This window comes from Tursiops truncatus, chromosome 8 (assembly GCF_011762595.2).
Source record: "Tursiops truncatus isolate mTurTru1 chromosome 8, mTurTru1.mat.Y, whole genome shotgun sequence".
Lineage (NCBI taxonomy): Eukaryota > Metazoa > Chordata > Mammalia > Artiodactyla > Delphinidae > Tursiops > Tursiops truncatus.
The window spans coordinates 45,552,927-45,577,495 of NC_047041.1; the positions used below are offsets into that span (position 1 = coordinate 45,552,927).

At 45.9% G+C, this 24,569-nt stretch overlaps 1 protein-coding gene and 1 long non-coding RNA gene across 11 annotated transcripts in view; one reads left to right on the forward strand and one right to left on the reverse strand.

The window, feature by feature from the left end:
- The window catches only part of ME3 (malic enzyme 3), a 438,110-nt gene that overhangs the window by 343,622 nt on the left and 69,919 nt on the right, over positions 1-24,569 (forward strand). The window lies entirely within an intron of this gene.
- Positions 8,175-20,851, reverse strand: LOC117313401 (uncharacterized). Of its 2 annotated transcripts, none has more exons than XR_012333384.1 (3): positions 19,932-20,851; positions 14,820-17,872; positions 8,175-14,243 (listed from the first exon to the last, which is right to left on the reverse strand). It is a non-coding gene; the product is annotated as an uncharacterized lncRNA (long non-coding RNA). The 2 variants fall into 2 exon arrangements; XR_012333383.1 differs by having other exon boundaries at positions 14,820-19,176.

The window sequence follows — 24,569 nt, forward strand, 5'->3', positions numbered from 1 at the left end:
CTATAAATAACTCTATGCCAATAAAATGGACAACCTGGAAGAAATGGACAAATTAGAAAGGTATAACCTTCCAGGACTGAACCAGGAAGAAATAGAAAATATGACTAGACCAGTCACAAGCACTGAAATTGAAACTGTGATTAAAAATCTTCCAACAAACAAAAGTCCAGGACCAGATGGCTTCACAGGTGAATTCTATCAAACGTTTAGAGAAGAGCTAACACCCATCCTTCTCAAACTCTTCCAAAAAATTGCAGAGGAAGGAACACTCCCAAACTCATTCTATGAGGCCACCATCACCCTGATAGCAAAACCAGACAAAGATACTACAAAAAAAGAAAATTACAGATGAGTATCACTGATGGATATAGATGCAAAAATCCTCAACAAAATACTAGCAAACAGAATCCAACAGCACATTAAAAGGATTATACACCATGATCAAGTGGGATTTATCCCAGGGATGCAAGGATTCTACAATATATGCAAATCAATCAATGTGATACACCATATTAACAAATTGAAGAAGAAAAACCATACGATCATCTCAATAGATGCAGGAAAAGCTTTTGACAAAATTCAACACCCATTTATGATAAAAACTCTCCAGAAAGTGGGCATAGAGGGAACCTACTTCAACATAATAAAGGCCATATACAACAAACCCACGGCAAACATCATTCTCAATAGTGAAAAACTGAAAGCATTTCTTCTAAGATCAGGAACAAGACAAGGATGTCCACTCTCATCACTGTTATTCAACATAGTTTTGGAAGTCCTAGCCATGGCAATCAAAGAAGAAAAAGAAATAAAAGAAATACAATTTGGAAAAGAAGAAGTAAAACTGTCACTGTTTGCAGATGACATGATGACTGTACATAGAGAATCCTAAGATGCCACCAGAGAACAACTAGAGCTAATCACTGAATCTGGTAAAGTTGCAGGATACAAAATTAATGCACTGAAATCTCTTGCATTCCTATACACTAACAATGAAAGATCAGAAAGAGAAATTAAGGAAACAGTCCCATTCACCATTGCAACAACAAGAATAAAATACCTAGGAATAAACCTAAGGAGGTAAAAGACCTGTACTCAGAAAACTGTAAGACACTGATGAAATAAATCAAAGATGACACAAACAGATGGAGAGACACACCATGTTCTTGGATTGGAAGAATCAATATTGTGAAAATGACTATACTACCCAAAGCAATCTGTAGATTCAATGCAATCCCTATCAAATTGCCAGTGGCATTTTTTACAGAACTAGAACAAAAAATCTTAAAATTTGTATGGAGACACAGATACCCCGAATAGCCAAAGGAGTCTTGAGGGAAAAAATGGAGCTGGAGGAATCAGACTCCCTGACTTCACACTATACTACAAAGCTACAGGAATCAAGACAATATGGTACTGGCACAAAAACAGAAATATAGATCAATGGAATAGGATGGAAAGCCCAGAGATAAACCCACGCACCTATGGTCAACTAATCTATGACAAAGGAGGCAAGGATATACAATGGAGAAAAGACAGTCTCTTCAAAAGTGGTGCTGGGAAAACTGGACAGCTACATGTAAAAGAATGAAATTAGAACACTCCCTAACACCATACAGAAAGATAAACTCAAAGTGGATTAGAGACCTAAATGTAAGACCAGACACTATAAAACTCTTAGAGGGAAACATAAGAAGAACACTCTTTGACATAAATCACAGCAAGATCTTTTCTGATCCACCTCCTAGAGTAATGGAAATAAAAACAAAAATCAACAAGTGGGACCTAATGAAACTTAAAAGCTTTTGCACAGCAAAGGAAACTACAAACAAGACAAAAAGAGAACCCTCAGAATGGGAGAAAATATTTGCAAACGAATCAACGGACAAAGGATTAATCTCCAAAATATATAAACAGCTCATACAACTCAATATTAAAAAAACAACCCAATCAAAAAATGGGCTGAAGACCTAAATAGACAGACATTTCTCCAAAAAAGACATAAAGATGGCCAAGAAGCACGTGAAAAGCTGCTCAACATCACTAATTATTAGAGAAATGCAAATCAAAACCACAATGAGGTATCAACTCACACCAGTTAGAATGGGCATCATCAGAAAATCTACAAACAACAAATGCTGGAGAGGGTGTGGAGAAAAGGGAACCCTCTTGCACTGTTGGTGGGAATGTAAATTGATACAACCACTATGGAGAACAGTATGGAGATTCCTTAAAAAACTAAAAATAGAATTACCATATGACCCAGCAATCCCACTACTGGGTATATACCCAGAGAAAACCATAATTCAAAAAGACACATGCACCCCAATGTTCATTGCAGCACTATTTACAATAGCCAGGTCAGGGAAGCAACCTAAATGCCCATCGGCAGATGAATGGATAAAGAAGATGTGGTACATATATACAATGGAATATTACTCAGCCATAAAAAGGAACGAAATTGGGTCATTTGTAGAGACGTGGATGGAGCTAGAGACTGTCATGAAGAGTGAAGTAAGTCAGAAAAAGAAAAATAAATATCGTATATTAATACATGTGGAACCCAGAAACATGGTACAGATGAACTGGTTTGCAGGGCAGAAAGAGAGACACAGGTGTAGAGAACAAACATATGGACACCAAGGGGGGACAGTGGCGGGGGCAGGGGGATGAATTGGGAGATTGGGATTGACATATATACACTAATATGCATAAAATAGATAACTAATAAGAACCTGCTGTATAAAGAAGTAAATAAAATAAAATTCAAAAAAAAACCGTCTTTGTCTACAGTGACCCAAGCACACCCACCTCCCCCTTGCTAGAATGTAAGGCCTCTGGGACCTCATGGAGGGTGGAACAGCAGACTAGAGGGGCTGGGTAGGAGAACTGAACAGTGGTTCTGACCAATACTTAGTCTCCTCCCCACCGCCCAAGGCGGTTGGATTAATGGGGAGCTGTTTCACACTCCCATCCTAGACTCACTGGTGGTTCTCCAGTGGGTCAGCAATGGAGAGGGTCTTGACAGCAGATTGGAGGTCCATGTGGGTGGAAACAGGGCACTGCCAACCACCTGATCCCAGAGAGCCAGATAGACCCTGAGTGGATGTAGAGAGGGTGCTGCAGAAGCTGGACACATAGCATGGAAAACAGATGTGTGATGGTCCCGGCAGGAGACCTGCAGTTGTACTAGAATCAGGAGAAGAGCATCATCATAATAACTGCTCGCTAAAGACCAGGTGCTATCCTAAAATCTTTATACAGATTACCCGTTTAATTACCACAGACCCCCTAAGAGATAGGTACTATTATCATCGTATTTGTAGATGGGAAAACTGAGGCACAAAGAAAACTTGCCCAGAGTCACACAGCTCATAACCAGCAAAGCCAGGACCTAAACCCACGCAGTCTGAACCAGAGTATGGACAGATAACCTCCACACCATGCTGCTTGCTAGATTTTGGGGCTGTGCACATTTGGTGGGTACTCAGGATGGGGCGCCCTTGCAGCTCCTGGAATTTGATTGCTCGGGGGTCTGAGGTGAGGGTCGCTATATACTGTTTCCAGAGCCTCTCCTGGGAGGGAATGAACCCCACGATCAGGACCACTGGGTGGGGCTGAGGCAGGCACCGGCAGACTGAACCGTCCTCTTGGATTCGTCCCTCACGCTCCTGGTACAGACTTCACTTCTTCAGATGATTACCCAGTTAAGTTATCTGACACGTGACATTCTGAGCTGTTGCTCCAGGTGTGCACTTGGCTGCTTTCCTGGTGTTGACAGTATACCTGCCTTGCTGCTTAGGGAAGGGAGAGTTTGGGCTCCACCGCAGCCCTGAGCTTCATCTGAGGCCTGGCTGGGAATGGCTTTGTGCATTAAGATCCGAAGGGAGGGCAGCCCCAGGGCCAAGAGGGAGAGAGCCAGGTCCTTCTCAGTTTCTGAAATGATAAACATTCCTGCCAGGTTCTTGGGAACAATGGAGTCCTCTGTGAAAGGGCCTGGCCCCCAACCTAAGCTAATTAGATCTAGCGGAGGCTAAAACTGACCCTTCGACACCCCTGGGGCTCTGCATCGCCTCACAACCCTGACGGAGATGCCAGAGTATGTCAAGGACACCTGAATACCCCTGGGCAGATGAGACACAGCAGAAGGTTCTGGGCTCTGTGGAGCCCTCCTCTGCCCCTTCCTGCGTCTCCCCTGACACACCCCCTGCGTGTGCCTCCATGGGCCATGGGTCCTGGCTAGCCTAGCTTGAAGGAATGCACCCAAGGTCATTAGTGTATGACTCAGAAGAGGTGGAAGCCAGACGAGAGGCCAGGCGAGAGGAATACAGTTCAACCACGGAGCAGGTGTGGAGAGGAAGCCAGTATGGTGTGGTTTGCTGTCCAGTGTGAGCGAGTGTTCTCCTTGCAGGAGGCCACCTCCCGTGGACCAGACCGGTCCTCACCCTGCACGTCCTCTTGAGCTCCAAGCGCTCTGCACACACATACCTGTATGCCTAACACTTCCCGGCCCCCATGTGGGGTCCCAGCTGTGTGGGTGATGAGGGCTGGGTTGCAGGTAGTGGAAGGAGCACGGCCTTTGAAGCCAGGCAGACGTGACCTTGAATCCCAGTTCAGAAAGATGATTTCTTTTTGAACTGCCACACGTAAAGGGCGCTTGTCCGTGCTCGGCAGCTGTGATCCACCCGACCCGTCTCCGCTAGGATCTGTCGTCTGACACGGTCACCCCACCCAAGAGTCTCCACTGCAGGCCTCGAAATGCCAGCCACTCTGTTGTTTGCTTCAGACCTGCGTGATCTGTCCTTGTGCTTAACTGGCACATCCACCAGCAAGTACTTGTGCAGAATTACGGGGCCATGATGAGTTAGAAAGGTGAGGGTAGGAAGTGGGACTTGGTTTCCCCAGTCGAGGCTCTGTGGCAGATACCTGAGGACAAATTCGCATTTGGACAAAGCCAGCAGCCCCTGGCCCTGCGCCAGGCTCTTGTCTCTCTTATCTGCGGGTAGATGGGCTTCTGTACACAGGCCAGTAACAGGTCCACAGGATATTAACAGCTACTGTTTACTGAATGTTACCAGGCTCCTCGAGAGCCCAGGTTAGGTTCTTTGTGTACTTGATCTCTGAGCCCTACCGCACCCCTGCAAGGTGCTTGTTACTTTGCCCAGATGAAAACTAAGTTGTCTAAGACATTGCAGCGGACCCAGAGCCAGTTCCCTGTATTTTTCCTGTGTTTATCGTCCAGCTTCTTGTGGCCCTGGTAAGCATGACGCCTCACAGACAGACACTTGCATTCTTGAGGGACACACGTGAGGGACACACACACACACCCGGAGGGCAGGATACCATGGTGGTCAGAGCACCGGAGCTGGAGTCTAGAAAGAGGGGGTCAGCTCCCCCGGTAACAACCGTGTGGCCTTGAAGCCTGGCTGCTCCCGGCCCTTGAGCCTGGATCACAGGCACTGTGCACCTCGTGGGGATGTTGTGCAGGTCCGATGAGCTAAACGTGTGTGAATGTGCTTTATCAGTTGTAAAGGTCCTCAAAAGCTTGAAGGGGGTTTACTTTTTCATCTCTTCCTCTCCCTCCCCAACCCCCATAAAAGGATGTGATTAAAGCTCACACTCACCCCCTTGGGGTTTTCTGCCTGCCACTGTCAATGTCTGGCGAGCCCTTGCCTCATTTTTTACACTGGGACCTTTTTATCTTCAACCACCTCTACTATCTCCACACACACACACACACCTCTCTCTGCCTCTTAAATGCCTACTGAAGCCATTTTCTAGCCACATACAAGACTGATGTTGCCAACACCTTGACCAAAGCCACTCTGGAAAACAAAGACAACTTTATCTCAGCAAAAGTCAGAAGAATGCTGACACCCAGGACACCGTCTTTGATCGCATTGCAATCTGGACTCCAGCCCATCTGTCAGTTCATCAGGAACACACACAGACACGCGCACACACACACACACACACACACACACACACACCCCATAACTGGGAGGCAGGCAAAAAGCAAGGATTAGCCCCAGCAGACCAGCTGTCTCCTCCCCGTCCTCAGGGCACCCAAGTGCTGATTCCTTTGCCAGAGTCCGCTGCACGTCCACTTATGCCCAGGTTCCTCTGCCAGGCTCTTCCAGCTGGAGCAGAGCAAGCACAGGGCTGCAGCTGGGTCTGCTTCACTGCCTGTCTTCACTTCCACATCTGGCCCTTTTAGTCCCCCAGCCTTGGTGTTCTGAGCAGAGCACGGGGTTAGGAGTCAGGACCCCTGGGTTCTAGCCCTTGCTACCCTCTTTCTGGCCATGACTCCTTAAGCAAGTCACGTAGCTCCTTAGGCTAAAGCAAAGGTGGTGGCGTTGGGTTGGTTGTATGGCTTCTGTGATCTCTTCCAGCTCTAACCATGTAGGATCTAGTAACTCAAACTCTATAACCTAGTTACAAGTGGGATCTTCAAGTGAGCCATGGTCGCATTATGGAGCTGAGCTGAAGTTTCTCCAGCTGTAAAATTAAGAGGTCAAGTTAGAGCAGTAGTTCTCAGCGGCAGCTGTGACTAAAAGCATCTGCAGCGGTTTAAATCAGAATCCCAGAGGTGGGGCCCCGGCAGCTTTAGTTTTCAGGAGCTCCCCAGAGATGCTCTTGGGCAACTGCTGAGCAGGGTGATCTCCGAAGTTCCTTCCAGCTTGGATCTTCTCTGACTTGTCAGGAGTCGGTAACCTGCAGCCCATATCTTCCAGCCCACCCCAGGCTGGCAGTGTACTGACGGTTAGGGTCATGATAATGTAACAGAAACTTTATCTCCAGCTCAGCCCTCAGCAACCAAACTGTTGAACCTCACTGCCAAGTTCCCGCATGTCTCATTTACGCGGGTAGTGGGGGGGGGGGGGTAGTCTCCTATGTGTTTCCCCCGCCCCCGCAATTTCCTCCTGAAGCCTCTATCACTGCACAGAAGTCACCCGTCTCCCAAGCTGCAATTCATCCTATGTCGGTAGTTCATTAGACAGGAAAAAGCATCAGACCAAAGGTGACTGATCATTTGGAGGAGGGCGTGATTCAGGGTACCCTGGCTCAAAAGAGGAAATGGGCCAATTGGAGTCTTTTCCAGGAATTTGAACTGACAAACGGGAAAAGGTATATGGAGAGAATTTTCCAGTTAGGAAGGGAAATTAGGGCAAAAAGGTTGCTATGGTTTAGATTTTAGAGTTGGGTCGTGGTAGGCCAAAGGCAAATGCCAGCTGTGATGGAGCAGAAAAGAAAAGAATAGGGAGTAAAGGATCAGATCTGTGGAGAGAGAATAGGGCAGATGGGAAAGAAAGAGGGAAAAGTAGGCAGAGCGAGGGACGGTCCCCAGAACTGCCTCAGTTCATGATCATTTTCCACTCCAGTTCCTGTTCACAAATTTACAACGAACTCTGTTTCTCCAGAGGGAACTTAAGTGAGCCTCTGCTGTAGGTCACTGGAAGAGCCAGGCTGAAAAAGAACTGTGAGATTAGATGGTTCTGATTAGTGCCCCAATCCCCTTGTTAGCTGGGTGGATGGAGCTAACAGATTAAAGTAGGGTGTCTCAAACTTTAGGGTGCACTAACATAACCTGGAAGGCTTGTGAAAACAGACTCAGAGAGTTGACTGAGCCACCAAGTTCCAGGCGCTACTGGTGCCTGCTGGTGCAGGGACCACACTTTGAAAACCACTGAATTAAAGGCTGGTGAAAAGTCATTCACGCACTGTGGCTGTAAATTTGCCTCTAAGGTTCCTGGCATTTAAGGCAGATAAATGCAAAAGGAGATGAAAACACATGGCTTTCAGTTTCTGACAAGAAAAAGCTTGCAGGCTTATCTGCAGAAGTGTCATTTTGCTGAGAGTTCTGACTCACATGTGGGCATCTTCCCAGACAGACCAGCTGGGCAAGGCCAGGGTCTGTCATGGATTGATTGGTGCCAGTGATTGGGAATTGATGCTGGAATGGATCTGAGGAGGGTGGCATGGGAGTCCTTCCAGAGCGTGAGGTTGTTCAGCTGTCATTTGACATGAATGTCATGTGGTGTAAGTTAAATTGTATCTGGATCCCACATCGCAGAAACACTTTGAGACAGAGAGATGGAGGAGAGAAGGACCTGTTTTTTTTTTTTCTAATTTTTATTTTTTTTTTTAGTAAACACTTTATTTTTTTAGGAGCAGTTTTAGGTTCACAGCAAAATTGAAGGGAAGGTACAGAGACTTCTCATAGACCCCCTGCTCCCACACATGCACAGCCTCCCCATAAACAACATCCCTCACCAGAGTGCTACGTCTGTCGCAACTGATGAACCTACAGTGACACATCATTATCACCCAGAGTCCATAGTTTACGTGAGGCTTCATTCTTGGTGCTGTACATTCTATGGGTTTGGACAAATGTATAATATGGTATCATACAGAGTATATTCACTGCTCTAAAAACCCTGTGTTCTGCCTATTCATCTCTCCCTCCCCTACTCCACTCCTGGAAACCACTGAGGGTCGTTTATTTTTGTGTCTGAATTACATGGGTTTCAATCACTGAGGGAAGTGGCGTCTTTTTTAGAGGAAGTTTAAAGATTTACAGACGAAAAAGTGAGTTTGTACTTCATTGCATGTGACCTGCCTTTAGCATTCACGAGCCGCTTGCTGTGTGGGGAGGAAAGAGAACCCTCACCCGCAACCGGCACCCATGAGTCTGGGCATAGGGGGCTCAGAGTGAAGGTAGAAAAGGTTGAGCGGCCTCACACAGATGCAAAGATTTTATTTTTCTGTTCAAGCTGGAAGCAGATGAGCTTTATTAACTAGAACAGGATGTTCTGAGTTTGACTTCCTTTAGCCGAAGGCAGATTTCCCTGGCAGTTTAAACAAACTGATTTTTGTTTCTTTTTTATCTGACTCTGTACTTTTCCTCCTTTGTCTCTGGCAATCCCAACCATGGTGATCAAAAGAGTAGGTGTGGGAGAATTTCCTTACTGAGAAGGAAATCCGTACATACAGTCAGGAGTTGAGTAGACCTTTCCGTAAATATCCTTGATCTCTCATTAACCTGTAAAATGCACGAAAGCTTGTGTTTGCTCACAGAAACAGACTCAGGGACTGGGACTTGGGCAGGAGAGGTTTTGTGTGAATGGGACGAGAAGGAACAGATCAGGAAGAGTGTGTCTGGGATGCAGAGGAAACTGAGGCACCAAGATTTAAATAACCTGAAAACAGTTACATATCTAGTACCCAGTCAAGCTGCGATTCGAACCCAGGCTCCAGAGCACACACTCTTGGCTACTGCCCATCATCATGTCCTTCTGAGCCTCTTCTCCCTGGTGATGGAGCTTCTCCAGGACAGAGGACTCACCACCACCGTGTGCACAGCATGTGTGAGAAGATCACTCCGTCAAGTGGGTGGGGAAGGTAAGGCCAGTGTGAGGCCAAGTGAGGACTTTGGAGTCGCTCATCAGGGATCACAGTACACTTCTGAGAGGGGGGCTAAACTGAAAGCATTTTCCAAGGAGGATAGTTCTCGGAGGACTGAAGAGGAGCGTCCACAGAGCACTGCTGTGTTAGCTGAAGGACAATGAGACAAGAGCCTGACAGAGTCTGAGATGCCGAAATGAAGGGTGAAAATGCAGGACGTTGAGAAAGAGAAGCCTGCGGGATGTGAAGACTAGTTGGATGTGAAGGTGAAAGAGAGAAGAAGAAACGTCAGATGTGAACTGCATTGCAGTGCAGTGACAGGCATGGAAAGTTGAGCTTGGGCTCCAGAACTGGAACAGTGAGCTGGATCAGAACAACAGCTGCCACTGCCTTCTGTTGAGGGGTCAGGACCACGATAGTCACGTGACCTTTATTCTTTGAGTCTCACAACAGCCCTGAGAAATCAGAATATGTTACTGTCCGCATGTCACAGAAGAGAGGTTCAGAGGTGATGGGACACTTGCCTGGAGCCAAAGGGCTAGTAAGTGGCAGGATTCAAACCCGAGTCTATTCTGTTCCAGGGCCTCTCCCTCCTTCCACATTGGAACTCCCTCTAGTCCTGCATTGCTCAGCATTTCTGAGTCATGTGTCCCACACACATGTCCTCCTCAAAATGACAGCTACGGGACTTCCCTGGTGGTGCAGTGGTTAAGAATCCACCTGCCAATGCAGGGGACACGGGTTCGAGCCCTGGTCCAGGAAGATCCCACAAGCAGCGGAGCAACTAAGCCTGTGCGCCACAACTACTGAGCCCGCGAGCCACAACTACTGAGCCCGCGTGCCACAACTACTGAAGCCTGCGGGCCTAGAGCCCACGCTCCGCAAAGAGAGAAGCCACCGCAGTGAGAAGCCCGCACACCACAATGAAGAGTAGCCCCCACTCGCCGCAACTAGAGAAAGCCCGCACTCAGCAACAAAGACCCAATGCAGCCAAAAATAAATAAGTAAATTTATAAAAGAAAAAAAATGACAGCTAAGCAAACACGTTCCTTAGACCTAATGAAATTAGCCACAGGGATCTGCAGGAGCCCGCGTGCATCAGTCTCGGCTGGAGTCCCCTGCGGGGAGACAGGGGCCGTGGGGCTGTGTCAGGGTGCCCGGTTAGAGAGCCACAGGAAGAGAGCCAGGGTTTGCACCTTGGCAGGATCTTGATACCCGCACAGGCAGAGCCCTTCAGGCACATAGCAAGGACACACCAAGCACTTCATCCATCCTGCTCCCATGATACGTCCTTGAGTTGGTATCAGGTTATTTGATGGGTCCACATTTAAGCACACCCCCTGCACAGCCAACACAGATGCTACCTGTGTGCCCCCGGCAGCTCCCTCCCCACAGCTCCCAGACAACTCCCCGCTCCACGTTCCAAGACAGGCTGAGACGTTTGCCTCCTAAGAGGACTTTGAGAAGAGTCACATCTCTCCAGGAAGTCTTAGGTGAGGCCTTGTCTGTAAAGAGATGGAATAGATTCCCTCTTAAGAGACCCTTGAACTCAGCATTTCTGTCGGTTTGCCTCTCTTTACATCCTACAGTGACAGGATCATGGAGCTCAAACCAAGGCCAAGAGGGGACATGACACCCTCCCCACCGGGGGTACAAATCAGTGGAAACAGTAGGACTAGAACTCAGGTCTCCTGACTCTTTATTCCCTTACTGCTGTGCAGAGAGATAGGTAGGTGTTCCCCCGCCATTTGAATCAAGCTTAATTCGTAATTATTATTTACATTTATATAACACTTTGAAGTTTGAAGGTGAATTCAAATACAATCCTGCCAACTGCTCTGTGAAACACAGGGCAGCCCCTTTCACGTGACAAAATGGGGAATCCAGAGGTTGACTCCCTCAGGCTCTCTACAAATAGTGAGAGAGAGAACTGCACCTAGAGTTGGCAGCTTTCTGTTTGCCATTCAGGACTCTTTCCACTACTGGACTGACTATAAGCTTCCGACTGGCAGGAACCATATTTGTTTAGCTCACCATTGGATACCCAGCACCCAGCACAGAGCCTGGATACACTCCTTGTTAGATGGAAGGAAGGATGGATGGAAGGATCAATGGATAGAAGAATAGGGTCGATGGATAGAAGAAACTTAGAGTCTTATTTTCCTGATGACTTCTAATAGATCTTGGAGGAGTGAGCTTCTATTATTAATGGCTCCTTAAAAACAAAGAGCTTTAACTCCGTAATTTTGTTTAAAATTCATTATGTCCTAATTTTTTTTAATGTTAATGTAAATTACATTTGGTTCCTTTAAGAATCTTCAGCAGGAAGACTTGCCCAGGACTTGGGACATAGTAGGCATTCAATAACTGTTTCTGGAATTTAACTGAATTTAAAAGCGAGGCTGGAGAGGTAAAAGTAATTGCAGAGTCTCTATGTTACTGGTATGATTAAAGAACAGACTATCTATTACTTGCAAAATAACTTTATCTCCAAATCCAGGCCTATCAATTGGGAAGAAACCAACAGCGAGAATGGAATGAGATCATGACCTGCATTTCCAGAATCTTTGGTTCCAAAGGATTAATAAGGATGTCCAATCCTCACCACAAATAGGTGCAATAGATTGCCCTTGCCTGCCGTGCAGGATGGACCCTGCGTGAGCCAGCGGTGCTTCTTGTGTGCAGCCAAGTGGAGGGACGTGGATGTGAGGTTGTCATGGTAACTTTTTCACTGATTGGAAGAATAGATGAAGCTGGAGTGAACCTCCTTGGCTCATATGGGGGTGGGAGCGGGGTAACCAGTAGTAAGGAGCAGAGAAACTTCTCTTTCTCTCTCTCTAGACAAAGACGGTGCAGGAAATTTGAATTCAAGTAATAGTAAAGCAAAATCAGGTAAAGTGCTGGCTAGAATTAGGGTAGATAGGTAATGAAATGATTTTGATGATCAAACCAGAAACGGGGGTGTTTGAGAGTAAACCTCTACCCAGGCCAGTGGTTTGAAACTTTCATAAGAGTCCACTTTAAAAAATTACAGACTCTAGGTCCCTTTCCCAAGATTCTGTTTCATTGTGTCAGGAGTGGGGCACAAGAATCTCTATTTTAAAACTACCCAAATTTGGGGCTTCCCTGGTGGCGCAGTGGTTGAGAGTCTGCCTGCCGATGCAGGGGACACGGGTTCGTGCCCCGGTCCGGGAAGATCCCACATGCCGCGGAGCAGCTGGGCCTGTGAGCCATGGCCGCTGAGCCTGCGCATCCGGAGCCTGTGCTCCGCAACGGGAGAGGCCACAGCAGTGAGAGGCCCGCGTACCACATACAAAAAAACTACCCAAACTCATTATCCTACAGGAAATTTATGGACTATATTGGTAGCACATGGACCATAATTTCATAAACTCTCCTCTGGGTAAGCAGAGCATCAGAAATCAAACTCAAGCCTGAGCTGACAGCTGTTCTCATCTGATGGGAAAACTTAGGGGAAAATAAAAGCTGTTTTCTACTTAGTCCTAGTTTTAAAACAAAGCAAAAACCAGAGTTTAATTATTCCATGATTGATAACAGTTGAGTTTCTGAAATAAGCTACTTTAGTTTATACATTATACTTTCTTTTAAACTTACATTCTACCAAACGCTTCCCTCATTGACAGAAACCAGCAGATGTTCGCTTTGCCTGATGGCCTTTCGCCATCTTACCCAATGACAAATTCCCACGTACCCTTTAAAATCATCCCAAATGTCTTCATCTCTTGCCACCTCCTTAGTCTCTGTACCCACACTCTTGCTTGCAGAGTATTTTGATCCTTCTTCTATGTCTGTCCGCAGTGGCCTCTGCTAATACTCTACTAGTGAACTTACTACATTGTTATCCAGTAGTTATTTACAGATCTGCTCCATCACTCTCTCCTCTATCTGACGGAGCTTATCAGACAGTGTGTCTCATTCATCTTTGTAACTTTGCCCTTTCCCTTTCTTTAACTCCTAGTATGGCAGTTCCCATATACTAGAATGAATGAATGAATGAATATATGTTCCATAAGGGCAGAGATCTTTGTCTGTTTTGTTAACTGACGTGAATATTCCAAATGCCTAGAACAGGTCTTGTCACAAAGAGGGGTCTAATAAGTAATTGTTGAAATAATTCATGAATGAGTGCTTAGCTTTCACAGCCAATAGAAAAGAAAGACTGCACCTGCTGTGTTTCTCAGCATAATAGTAAAAATTTTTCATAGTGGCACAGTCTCATGAACAGGTCATGATTGAGCTCCCCATTTGATATTTCTGGCATCTAATAGTTTGGGGTTTAGCTGTATAGACCCAAGGTATTCTAATAGAGAAACAGAAGTAATATTGCAAGCATATAGCTCATACCTACATAATCGGATCAAGTCAACTTTTTTCAGCCTTCCTCATCACATTCTGCTACTAATGGTAAGCCTCGGATACCAGTGATTCTCTAGGAGAGTTTACATGGAGTAATAGTAAAAATAGCTTCTATTTATTGAGCACTTACTAAATGTGCCAGGCATTGTACTAACTGCTTTCCATATATTATCTCTTTTCATCGTTTTCAGGCAACTTGATTAGAAATGTTTTATTGTCCCTATTTAACAGATGAAGAAACTGAGGCTCAGATGTAATTTGCCAAGGTCACTCAGCTACTAACCAGAAGACATGAGATTTGAGCCTAAGTCTGTCTGAGCTTCTGCTCTTGAGCTTCACAGTAACTCTAGTGTTTTGAATTCAGTGGGTCCCGTTGGAACACACGTCGTTTCCCAGTCATTTCAGAGCAAATACTTTCTTGGCCTTCACCTTCCCAATCTTGAGTTTTCTGAGACTTCTTCCTTTCAAGAGATTTATAGTTTGGAGACGAAACTCAGTCAAAATGACAAATTACATCAAATGCCCCACACCCACCTCACCCCAGCTTAATTATACCTGATGAGTAGCCCTTTCATACATTTGGTTCCAGGCACTTAGCTGTCTCTTGCATTTGCTCCCAGTGATCAGGGTCCCTGAGGTTTGCACATATGTTTTCCCAGTGAACTTTTGTCCTCTCTGAAAACTGCATTCTGTTCTCTTTTATTAAATTCCAGCTTTCATGACTAATATACGGTGATAGCTCCAGAAATGTTTATATGATAAATTAAAGTGGGCAGAATCTTCCGCTTACAAATTGCTTCAAGACAGGGCTCAGATATCTACCCGTAGAATTGTCTCATAAATGCTAGCATAAAATTGATCCGAGCCTTTACAACTTCAGCTTGCCCTTGGCCTAGGGGCTATTGTTTCAGTGGGTCTCGCCAGGGTCCTGCGCTCCTAGCCTGTTTCTATGACTCAGTTGGAAAAAGTATGGGGGACTACTTCTCAGACCTGCTTCAGAAAAACAGGATGTTTCTCTCTCCTGATCTTGCACATACCTGTAAACCAACGACTCGTTGGCAGGGCCTCTGAGTCAGAGGTATAGCATTTTCAGTCTCTCAGGTTTGACGATTATTTGCTTGGATAAATCAGAAGTTCATGTTAGAACAGAGCCACGTTCCAAAAACGTATTGCCCAGAGACCCAGATTAACTAGAGACCTTCTAGACGGCAGGAAGGTGTGTGTTTGTTTTATAAAGTGGAGGCATGTGTGGGTCTGTGCCGTGTTCACAGCCATAAGAGAAAGTGAAGAGTGTTAAGCGTGGCTTCTCAGGGAAAACGGGGCCTGAAGCCTCTGTGATTATTATTGTTGGAGGAGTAAATATTTCAGTAGAAAAAGAAACTCCTTTGTACCATCTCTGCCTGAGTTTTCTCGGCATGTTTTAATATTTTCAAGTAGCAGCTGAAACCACACTAACCTTCCTTGTTCTAATTGGAAGCATCTGTGAGTTGCAAAATTAGAATTTTCAGATTCTTAAGTGATTTGCTATTTGGACAGGGGTGTCAGTTTCGGCGGAAATTTTCATCTATGCGGCCTTTTTTTTTTCCTCCCAATTATAAATTGTTCAGTCAGCTAATGATGTGATGGTAACCAGGGCACTCTTCATCAGCTTTCCATGTACGGACGCTTTCTTAAAAATGAAAACCACACTTTCTTCTACAGTGGTTTGTACACCTTATCAGGCTCCTTCTTATTCGAGGAGAACAGAGGGAAAAATTCCCCCAACCCTTGGAATTCGACTGGAACAATTTTCTCCTGCCAAAAGGCACCTCATAATCAAAAACACTAGAGCAACAAGTGATATTTGCAAATTCCAGGAAGAAAAAAAATAGTTGAAACAATTAGAAACCTATTCCAGGTTTTCTCTATGTTAGTAGGAGCCTGTCTTCTGAAGGACTTTAGTGTTTTACAGGTTATCTCCCGAAACTTCAACAAGAGAGACATGAAGGTTCGGTGGCTTCTTACAGGCTTGCCTGTACTTACCACTTACATTACTTCCTGTCTCAGTGCTGCTACCTCATGGAGCCTCAGTTCTCCCGGGTGTAAATGAGAATTTCCTAGCTTCCTAGACTCGTGGTGATGAGTAAATGGTGTAGCATTTGTAACATGCTCCCAGTGGGAGCTGTCTTACTCCATTCTGGCTGCTATAACAAAATACCACAGACTGGGTGGCTTATAAACAACGGAAATTTATTCCTCCAGTTCTGGAAGCTGGAAGTCCGAGATCAGGGCAGTTGGCATGGTGGGATGAGGGCTCAGTTTTGGTGGCAGACTTGTCCTCCTACCGTCACATGGCAGAAGGGGTTAGGGAACTCTCCAGGGCCTCTTTTATAAGGGCACTAATCCCATTCATGAGGGCTCCACCCAAATGCCCCTCCCAAAGACCCCACCTCCTAATACCATCATATTGGACAATAGGATTTCAACATAAGAATTTTGGAGGGACACATTCAGACCATAGCAGGAGCTAAACAAACGCTGGCTTCTTCTCTTTCTCTCTTTCCTACATTTTACTTGTTGCAACTGAGGTAGAAATGACATGACTTACTTGGGGCCAAAGATCAGGCCCTCATGGAGCCAAGACAAGCCTGAAATATACAGGTCTAGAAACTTCAAGGCTCCATCCTCTGTCTGGATTCAACACCAGCTCTACAGAATTTGGCACAGGGTACGTTGTAGACTGTTCCAAAAAGTCATAGAGAGCAAAAGACTGTGGGTGCTACAAGCCACTTCACAGATACTTTATGTGCGAGTAGGATTAAAATTAATGACTACACAGGGGAAGGGTTCAAAATGATGCCACCAAAAAGATGACCCTGTCTTTCCATACTAGGCTCCCCATAAACGTTTGCAGTATTAAATTTAATAGGCTGGACCTGCAGATCAGTACGTTTTTGAGAGTGAAAAAGAAAAACAAATCATACTTATCTCAAGACACAGGCAAACCAGAATATGTAGTCACCCTACCTGGGAACCACAGCATGAATTTCTGTGTCTCTTGGAGGGAAACCGCCATTCATTCCTTTGAGAAATACATCTTATGTTCCAACTTAAGATTTTTCAAGAGGCTACTTGTGACCAACATTGTGTTATTTTACTTAACGCTCACACCAGCTTAGTGAGATGGATTTAATTATTAAATTAACTATTAATTAGTGCCCCACTTTAGTAATGAGCAACTGACACTCAGTGAGGTTAGTAATTTGTTAAGGTTGCACAGCATATAAGGGTAAGATTTGGGATTTGAGCCCAGGTCTGTCTAGCTGTAAATTCATGCTCTTGCAACTGTTCTAGGTCTAGTCTGCAGGTCTTGCTAGATCATGTCACAGGATCATAGATTTTTAGAGGTTATCCGATCTACCTTCTACATTTTTCAGATGGGGAAACAAGCTCAGAGAGGTCTGATAGCTTTTGCAAACTCATGTAGCTGGCTATAGTAGCAGAAATTTTCTAGTGCCCTTTTCCGAACCACTCCATTCCCACACAGGGAAGGAGAGAAAGGAATCTATTCAGAGATTCCCTTCTGAAGTGGACACGATGTTTATAGGGCTGTACTGGGGACCCATGGAACTCATTGAGGTGGAGCTGCTCTTAAGATGCTTCAGGTCTTCTTGGGGAAAACTGTCCAACAGCAGCAAAAGGAGGGAGGGTGAGAGGGAAGGGCCAGAATGCCCTAGAGTGGAGGCTCCAGGCCCAGCTCTGCTGCTCTTTCACTGTGATGTAGCCACCCTGGTGCTCCTTGTTCCATGGTTCTCCCCATCCTCCAATCATGTCTCCATTATACCCCATTATATTCCTTGTTTCCCATGTGCCCAGCACAGTGCTGGATGCCTAAAGCAGGATGCAAGAAGCCCGAGCAGGGGACAAGGCGGTCAGTACTCTCAAGGAAGCCCCGCCCACTCCGAGGCCCCGCTGCGGGAGTCACGTGGGCGGAACCACCGTCCTCACCTTTATGTCTCACTCCAAAGACAGGCAGGCTCCACCTCAGTGTCATCTGGGAGGGTCGGAAGGAAAGGGGGCCTCCTCGGGGTGGGAGGGGCCACGTGCCCACCTAAGAGGAGACAGAATGGGAAACAGGAGGGGCCGTCCGAGGTCCAGGAAATTAGCTATGGTTCAGTGGGTTAAAAATAATCAAAATGTCCCTCAAGATAGAAACTAAAACCAAAGAAGGACGGTGAGTGACCTACCACTAACATAGGTGCCCGCCCCGCTTTATTCACATCCCCCCGAGGACATTTCACAGGACCAGGGGAGAACGTGATTCCTAATTTCTCCCAGGCACGATGGCTACCTCGCTGTATCCTCAGGCTCTGCCTTACCAGGTGCTGGGCAGCCAGGCCCTGGGACTTCTCAGACCTACTTTCTCCTGCTGTGCTGTTGAGTCCGGGAGGCTGTTGCTGGGTTTTAAAAATAGCCTCTTGCCTGTTTTCAGAGGACAGGTTCCCTGGCTGCCAAAAATGTGCAGAATGGTGGTTCCGTGGCAACAGCGAGCCTTTGTTCCAAAGTTGAAAGTTCACGTCCCTCCTCCTGAGCCCGGCCTCGGTGGTTTGCCTGATGTCGCTGACCCTGTTTTAATTAAGTCCTCCTTTTTTGTTCGACTCGGTGCCAAGAAGCTTGAATGAATCTTGTGTTGTTGAGTGGGTTTTGTTGGGGTTTTTTTCTCACTTCTATTCTGGAAACTTCTAAGGGTCCCTCCTCTGCAGCCGGAGATAAGGTTTAAGAGTCTTTTTCTCAAGAAATAACATTCTCCTAAGTGAACGTTATCTTTGTTTTTCTTTCTGTCTCGTGTAACTGAATTCTAAAATTCAAGGGGGTTTTCTGGCTCCTGATGGAAACTGGAGATAGTATGTAATTTACAGGCCTCTGTGAGAGGGAGGACACTTCACCAGGGCTTGCCCTTCTGAAATTCCAACAGACTGAGTTTTAAGACAGGTTCGGGGAAGGAATCGTGATCACCACTGCTCATGGCCACTGCACACAAATTGGATGTTGGTGTACTAGCTTCCTAGTGTTGCTGTAACAAAATACCGCAAACAGGGTGGCTTAGAACAGCAGAAGTTTATTGTCTTACAGGTCTGGAGGCTGCAAGTCTGAAATCCAGGTGTCGACAGAGTTGAGGTCTCTCTGACATCTGTAGGGGAGAAGCCTTCCTCGCCTCTTGTAGCTCCTGTTGTTTGGCAGTGGTCCTTGACGTTCCTTGCCGTATAGACGCCTCACTGCAGTCTCTGCCTCCATCACCTCGTGGCCATCTCTCCCTGTGACTCCCTCTGTCTTCACCTCTTCTCATAAAGACACTGGTCATTTTTGATGAAAGCCCTCCCTGATGGCCTCACCTTAATGACATCTGCAAAGACCCTATTTCCAAAGAAGGTCACAGGTAGCAGGGGTTAAGATTTCGGTGTGTCTTTTGAGGGGGACACAATTCAATTCAGAGTTGTTTCATTTTCTTGGCTTGGAATTTTCTGTCACCCAGAAAATATTTGGAGATGTTACTGCTCTGTAGCATAAGTAACCAATATCTGCTACCACTTACGGAGCATTTACCACACGCCAAGCACTATGCCAGGTACATGATCTATTATTTCTTTGAATCCTCACAGAAGCACGTTGACGTAGGTGTTATATGCCCAGTTTATAACTGAAAACATAAAGGCTCAGCTGTGTCTCATTTCAGCACCCACGTTCTGCACCACTGAGCATACCCAACACGTGTGTTGCTTCTAGAGCACCTGTTGTGTGCTTGGGGCTATGCTGGGCCCCAGGGTTACAACAGTGAACAAGACAGATGTCGTCCTGCCCTCCTAGGACATATAGTCTAGTAGGAGGACCTATGCATTAAAGATATACTTTTCTAAGTAACAGTCGCTAACCCGCGGTGCTATAGCACCGTCTCCCATCAGGAATTCTTTTCCTCTGCTGTCATTGCCTGAGGGCTGTTGTAGAAACAGTGACTACTGAGATGAAGCGTCGTGAGAAGAGCTTCCAAGAAGGAAGACTCTCACCTCTGCTTTAACCAGAGTGCCAGTGTCTCGTTTAACATAATGGGCATCTCTGAAAGGTTTTGTGGAACAGAGGTTACCATGCTACATGATGCTATGGAAGAAACATACCTTAAAGCTTATTCTGTGCTTCTGCCTCATGTCCTGTGGGTCAGCTGGGGGCTGTGCTCAGCGTCTTCCTCACTCCAGAGCCAGGTCCTGAGGTAGCCTCGTCTGGAACAGTACAGATGGCGGCGGCAAAAGAAAAAGAGAAGATGGTGAATCACATACTGGCTTTTAAACGCTTCCAGCCTGATGTGTCAGGTCAGCCCTGTTGCAGGATGAACAGCCTGTAAAAATATGTCTTTTAGGCCAAATGAGTTACGTATGTGAAAGAATAAAGTAGGTGTTTAGTTTTTGTTAAGCATGAATCCATTCCCTTTCCTGGCCACACATTTACCCCAAAACTCCATGTGAGAGGGGGCTGCCCCCTTCTCTGGTCCCTCCTTCTCAGGCCCTGATGTCCAAGCATCAGCTGAGAAGGAACCTGGGTTCTGTTTCTAGAAACCAAAATAGGAAAGTTCAAATTTGTGAAAGCCATAAATCAGGGGACAGTGATTTATGCTCCTGAACAAGTTTCTGCAGCTTCCCTTTAAACAGCAACCTCCCGAGTACACATATGGTATTATTTTAGGTATATTTTAGTAACTCACAACTTTTCAGGAATGTTCTGTGAAGCAGGGAATACATTCATTTAAGCCCTGATTCCATAGGTTGGCAGCCTATCATATTGACTATATATATTTTTTCTTCCCTCAAGTTCCAAAATTGCCTCCCTGAAGTAAACAGGAAAAACTTGGGGGAAGGTATCAGTAGCTACAGTTATTTCTGTTTTTTTGTGTTTTGTTTTTTCCTGTTCCAGTTAACGGCTATTAACAATGAGAGATTCCCACGACAGCCTCTCACCCAGAGGCCCATCTTCACAGCACCAGGAGCGCCAAGGGCGTTCCGTTCTAATTACTCAGAGGAGTTGTTAGCCGGGATGAATGCTCAGGTTATGTTAGCTCACTGCAGGATGCTCAGTGCCTCGGGATCCCTGGGGCAGCCTATAATTCAGTCAGAAGCTGGAAACGCTTCCACGTCAGTGCGAAGCCAGGCCCAGCACTTCCTGGAGCTTCCCACCTTCCTGCTTCCTTTTGTGCCTCAGGACGGGGTGGTAGAACATGACACCAGCTGTTAGAGCCAATGTCTCACAGAGCAGCTTTCATTTTGGGGGTGGGGGGAAGGGCCTGACTCCTTCTCATGGAGAAAAGATTAAAACAGACCCAACTGTGGAATACAGAGAGCTCCTCGGCACCCTAATTACTACCCCAGTCACCCAGAAAGGGCCGTCAGGAAACCAGAGAGACTGGTACACTTAACACCCCCTCTCAGACTTACCATATTGGTCAAGGTCAGATAGATATGAAGAGTCACGTGTCTCCAGGGCTTTACAGTGTGCAGAGTGTGTGTGAACTTGCCTTGCTTCATCCTCACAGCCACTCCGTAATGGAGAAGCCATTGTGCCCATTTTACTGAAGAGAAAGCTAAGACACCGAGAATTGAAGAGACTTGTCCCAAATCCCACACCTAAAGGAGCCACATTTCCATGCTCCAAGAGACGTGTGTTTAAATCTCACCTCTACCTTCACACCCCTTCCGTCTTAATCTCATCTATAGAATGGGGATGATGCCTGTCTGAGAGTGTTGCATGGGAATTAAGATAGTGTGCATAAAGGCACAAACAGGGTTCCTGAAATATTCAAAAGCCCAATGGATAGATGGATGGATGGATGGATGGATGAGTGAGTGAGTGAGTGAGTGAATATTGCCCTTTTGTGACTTGTATTCCCTTTCAGGCTGCCCTTGATCTCACTCTATTGAATACCAGCTCTTGCAGGGAATGTGGAAAACTGCTAATTCCAACTGTGCATCACCAAAGAACTCTATTTTGCCCTCACTCAGTGACCTTCATACTGCAAGATTTTCTACCAAACTTTGACTGCCTTCCTGTTTCACCAAAAGCACATATAACTGTAAATCCTAGTTCCTGGCAAACGTGCACATTAACTTGGTATAAGTCTTGGTATAAAATACAAATTAATGATTAGCTACTAGTGTTTACTGAGCACTTACTATAAGCCACGTTCCTCACTGGACATTTTGCTAGCATTTGGACCCAGGCGGTCTGACTGCCGGGCCTGCACTCCTAACCATGAACTGCACTAACTCAGCAACGCTAAGAGCTGCCATTTGTTGGGCACTAACTACATGCCAGCAGGCACTACGGTGAACTCTTTAAATATGCATTGTCTTAGTTGATCCTTATAGCGAAGGCATGAAGCAACTGGTGTCAAGTTCTCCATTTTACAGATGAGGAACTGAAGCTTGAGGAAGGGGTAACCTGTCCACAGCCACACAGCTAGCGAGGAGCTAAGGCAGGATTTGAACCCAGTGCTGTGGCTGCAAAGCACGTACATTTAACCCCCAGTCTATGCTACCTTCCCTCTGCCACTCCTCTAAAACTTCACTTGAGTCACTTTCAGTGATCTGTTTTATTGGAAGTAGTCCCTGAAAATCCCCACGCCAGCCTCAGGGACTCCTGTGGGCCTGAGGTCTCTGGTGAGGCTAAGCAGGTGTGGGTAGCTGTGCCTCCCATGGCACCTAGATATTCTTCCTGAAGCCGCTAAGAAGGAATGCAGAGGAATGAGTGTCTGCATTTCTCACTTGAGAAATGAGAAAGTGAGATAAGAACCAACCATGGCAGCAGAGGTAAGAACCAGCCCCATCACCATGTATTGCTGGAGAAAATAGTGCCCCACTCTTCGAGTGGAAGTGGTTTAACCTGAAAGTAGATTGCTGAGGACATCTAAGAAGTTTTCTCCCCTGGAAGTATCTTCTTCTTGAGCTGGTCTAGATACAGTTCCACCAGGAAATTTGGCAAACAACCCCCTAGGATCGTACTGGAACCTGCAGTCCATTTGTTTATCATCATAATCCCTCACTTTGCACATTTTACTTCCTCACCAACATGCATCAGAGAAAAATATTTCATTAGTGGCCCCAGTGTGCATCTCTGGTACATTTCAGTCCATATCCCTAGCTGTCTGTTGGGAACTAGATCCATGGAGAGAACAGGCAATCTGGGTCAGTAGAGAGAGCCCTGGACTCAGGACCTTGGTTCAAGCAGGTTCTGGTGCTTATGAGCTGTGTGACCTCAAACAAGTCACTTCACCTCTCTGGACTTCAGTGCCCTCGTTTATAAAGTGAGGTCTTTGGACTAGATATCTCAGAATCCTCATCCAGGATTGGGATGATTTGTAGCTGCAAGTTATGTGATAGATGGAAGTGCACTTTGAGAAGTGATTAAAAGCTGTTAATACATTTCAGAAGGTTTTATTTTTGCAGTGTGATCTCTTCCTAGAATAAAATTATATATGCAAAAAAGAAAGGAGTCTTTTGAAATTTTAATAGCTCAAATTTAACTGTAAAAATATTCCTTTGAAGTGTCGCTCTGCCCTCTTCTTATCTTCAACAAAGAGAGCCTATTTTAATGTACCAGATTATGTCCACAATCACACTTTTCCTGTGTTTAGAATTAACTGCATCAGAGCTTTACTAAGGTCTAAAATGGTGCCTGTGTCTTACCCCTTAACATGTGAGCTTTTTGCTGAATATCATTACTAAGCCTCTATCTGGTAAAGGCAAAGTTGAGAACAGGAGTTGTTTGGCAGAGGTACATTTCCAAAACAGGTCAGGGTCAAGAGCTGCTAAAGGCCAGGAGTGCGTCATTGGGATTAATTAATGTGGGTAAATGACTTCCCCAAGGTCACAAGATGAGTCATCAGTGAGCCTTGGGCTGAGACCTGGTTTTTCCATCTGGAAAGAACTGGCCTCTTTGTTAGCATTGTTGTTCCATGTGACTAGCTCTGGATGACCTGAGGGGAAGCTGCTTATGAATATGAGAGCTGCAGCTGTGGAAAAATAGAAGCTGGTGAAGAGTCACAGCCCTAACAAGACCTCCTCAGGCCACACCTCAGAGCAGCAGCTGGTTTGGAGGTACAGGGGGTGGTTCCTTGAAAGTGTCCAGATGTATAGGCTCACCTCGGCCCACTTACCCTTCTGCCGACACCAAGACAGGTACCACCATTTAAACTTCAGGATGGCTTGAAGCATCCTGAACTTCAGTCCTTGGAGTTCATTATTATCAACACAGTGTGATTTTTCCAAACTCAAACTGCCTGGAGATGATCCTTAGCGACAAGTTCCCAAAAGCCAATCCGATACTTGGTTTTGTCTTGATCGATACAACTGAGTGCCCCGTGATCCTTTCAGAATGGCACAACAAACCCCTGGAACTTTTTCTCAAGCCTAATGAATAAGTTAATTCAAAGACCCACATCGCCCCCAATCAACATGCTGGAAAGAGCCCTGCCACTCCCAAGTCTTAGGCTCTGGGGTTTTCCTCCCCACTGGCCTGTCCACTGCCTTCCTACGTGCATTTCCCCACGCTAAGCCACAAGCACAGCCCAGCACCACCCAGCTCAGCACACTGATCCCTTGAGCATGATACGGCATAACACATATTAAAGGTTCCTTCACTCCAACTTTATTCAGCGCCTTTCATCTTCATCCCTCAACCTTCAACCATCCTCATAGTTCACTTACTCACTTCTCCACTTATTCAGAAATTGTGTATGAGCGTCCATTATGGACTGTGTCTGGGCATAC